The sequence below is a fragment of the Sorex araneus genome, chromosome 6, assembly GCF_027595985.1.
Source record: "Sorex araneus isolate mSorAra2 chromosome 6, mSorAra2.pri, whole genome shotgun sequence".
NCBI lineage: Eukaryota > Metazoa > Chordata > Mammalia > Eulipotyphla > Soricidae > Sorex > Sorex araneus.
In genome coordinates, this window is record NC_073307.1 from 13,806,725 (window position 1) to 13,810,158 (window position 3,434).

The window sequence follows — 3,434 nt, forward strand, 5'->3', positions numbered from 1 at the left end:
CTGTGTATGTGGGGGGAGGGGTATGAAGGGTTTTTTTTCTGCCAGCAATATCCTAATGTAAAATTAAGCCATGCTACAAAGCCAAACAGATACAAACCCTTGGATGCTGAAAAATTGATAGACCTAATAAACCTGTGGTAACACCAGGCTTACTCCTGGCTCTGTGCTCAGAAATCCCTCCTGGCAATGCTCAAGGGACCAAATATGGTGCTGGGGATTGAAACTGGGTGGACCATATGCAAGGCAAGCACCTCAATCCCTGTACTATCCATTGAACCCCATTTTGTAGGTTATTGAATTTTGTTTCTTGTCTTTTTGGTGGTGCCAGACATGGAAGCTGTATGTTCTCTCACTAAATCACATTCTCAGTCTTTTTTTGCTAGGTTCTTAGCAGTTTTCTGTACGTAAGATTATGTTGTCTACAAATTGTACATTTTTCTTCTCTTCCGACTTGGATTATTAAATTTTCTTTCTCTTGACTAGGTACTCTGGCTACAATTTTCAGCCACTTCTGTTAGACAGAAGTAGCGAGACAGTCCCCTTATCTCTCACCTGATATTAAAGGGAAAGCTCTCATTTTTTTCTCCAGCAAGTATGTTTGTCCTGAATGGCCTTGACCCACTGACAGGGCCCTTTTAGAATTTATAGTCCAAGTGAAATACAGCTTCGGTCATGTCCCTGGAAATCTAATCCTGTTTCTAGACTGGGACAGTGAGCATGCTGTCTGGGTGGAAGTATCTGTTCTTAAACCAGAGCCGTTACCCCAGGAGACACTTCAGCGGCTTGACTGATGCTTAAATTATTGTTGCCAAGGCAGGGAAGTTACAAAGGGCACCTTGTTAGTCATTCTGGTGATGTCATTATCCTGTTGAGATAAAAGTATCAATACCTTTGTGGATTAGACCATTAAAGTTCCCATGTTTAGGTCCCAGAGCTACTAGATAATGAGTTGTAATCCTTGTCTCTCCAGGACAAATCTATTTTTATCATCTAGTCTCCCAACTTCCCAATCAGTTCAATCCTCTTGCAACAATGCTGCAGGAACTGAATATGTCTGCATGCCTTTTCTTGGTATAGTTGCAAGAAAAGAAGTGTTTTCACAGAGTACTATGGCCTTCTGGCCTCAGCAAGGGCAGCATTCTCTCGGGAGAGGAGGCTCTTGATTAACTTCTCTTACAGACTCTGCTTCTCATGTCCTGAGAAAGAAGGCTGGGGGTAAGAGAAAAGAACTCTGACTCATTTTGTGGACAGGCTCTCTGTACTCTGGAACTGTGTAATCTTTCCTTATGACAAGATTTTTCTCCATACCATCATGAATCAGCACAACCTGTTTGGTTTTCTAGTTAAAAATTGGTCTATAACCTTTTATTTTTATTTTTGTTTTGTTTTAAAGAAACCTCTAATATACAGATTCAATAAAGATCCTAAAAACACACTCATAACATTTAAAAAAAAGAACATAGACCAAGGGTTGTTGAAGTTTATATAGGGTAATAAAAACCCTGAATAGCCAAAGCCACCCTAGGGGAAAAGATGGGGAGCTTTTCTTGCTTCAACTTTAAATTATACTACAAAGATATAATAAGCACTACAGTATGGTACATGAATAAAAACAGATTTAGATCAATGGAATAGAAACAAACCCCCAAGTATAGGGTCGGTTAATCTTTCACAAAGGAGCAAAGAGTGTGAGGTGGTGGAAGGAAAGCTTCTTCAACAAAAGGTGCTGGAAAAAAAATGCCAATAACTTGTAAAAAAAATAAATCCACATCCCTGTTTTCAGCATCACAACTAGATCCTGGGGCTATCAGGCTGCTGGAATCTATTTGTCTTGAATGGGAGTCAGGGATGGAAGTAGCAGTTTCCTGCAGTTGGCTGTTGATCTACTCTGAAAATGTAAAGATAATCATTTTAAGATGCTAAGAAGGAGCACCCCGAGTTCCCCAGAAGGGCTTACCTTTTTTTTTTTTTTTTTTAGTTTGGGAGAATTAGAATTATGAGCCTCAGAAGTTAAAGCATTAACCCTTTGGTTTCCAATTCACTCTCCCATAGTTGTTTGGTCCAGTGTTCCCAGCGGGCAGCCTTGGGCTGAGAAGAATGTGCTTTGCAAATGAAGGGCCTGCAACATGCGGCCAGCTTAGCTCAAGGATGGCCATGAGCTACCTACTGGGAAGATGAGGGCAGACGGACGGTCTCTAATAAGCAGAAGCCTGAGCATAGAGGAGCCAGGTGGCCCCAGGAGGCAGCCTTGTGTGTCCTCTTCTGGATGTCTATTTGGAACAAATATTTTGCCCCGAGTATCGTGGAAGAGTTCATTCTGGAAAAGGCTTTGATAGAGAAATGAACATTGGTTGGATGGACATGAGATTTGTGGACATAATAGTGGTAAGTATTTAAGGTCTTGCCCCCCTTTTCATGATGAACTACTGTTTCACTGGAGGGTCTGTGTTTTCTCAGTATACAGGCTTGTTTCCAAAGTTATTTATGGAGAAAATGATGGTCCATTTTCTTCCTTTCTTACTCAAACCACTGAGCAGTGTGATGACGAAGCACGTGGCCTTTGGTACACAACTGCCCGGTGTCATTTCCGGTTCTTGATTTAATTGTTCTGTGGCTTCAGGCAAAAGCAGTACATAGTCTTTCTTTTTTTATATTTTTTAATAGTTTATTTTTAATGAGTGAATCAACGTGAGGGTACAGTTACAGATTTATACATTTTTGTGCTCATGTTTCCCCCATACAAAGTTTGATAACCCATCCCTTCACCAGTGCCCATTCTCCACCACCAGTAAACCCAGGGTCCCTCCCACCCTCCCCAGTCCTGTCTCCCCCCACCCCAAACTGCCACTATGGCAGGGTATTCCCTTTCGTTCTCTCTCTCTCTGATTAGGTGTTGTGGTTTGCAATAAAGGTGTTGAGTGGCCATTGTGTTCAGTCTCTAGTCTACATTCGGCACGCGTCACTCCTCCCCCGCATGACCTCCGACCACATTTTACTTGGTGCTCCCTTCTCTGAGTTGCCCAGAATGAGAGACCAGCCTTCAAGCCATGGAGTCAACCTCCTAAGTACATAGTCTTTCTAAACCACATTTTTCCTCATCTCTAAATATGGAAGGGGAAGTTACAATTAGTAACAATTAAATGGGAAAATGAATATAATTTGTAAAGTTGTTGACACATATGCCAAGTGTTTGCCTCTAATTGTAATGAGCACTATCACTTGTAAAGCGCCCGGCCTCTTGATGACCTTCATGGATTTGGGGACCCCTGGGAGAATGCATTACAGGGTCAACAATATTTCTTCCTGCCCTTGGTGCCCTGCCCACTAGAACACACTGCAGACTGCCACTCAGTGACTCTTTGCCTTGGCAGTAACTAGAATAGTCTGGGGAGTTTTCAAAGACCCTGGCGCTCGGCTAGTCCCAGACCAATTAA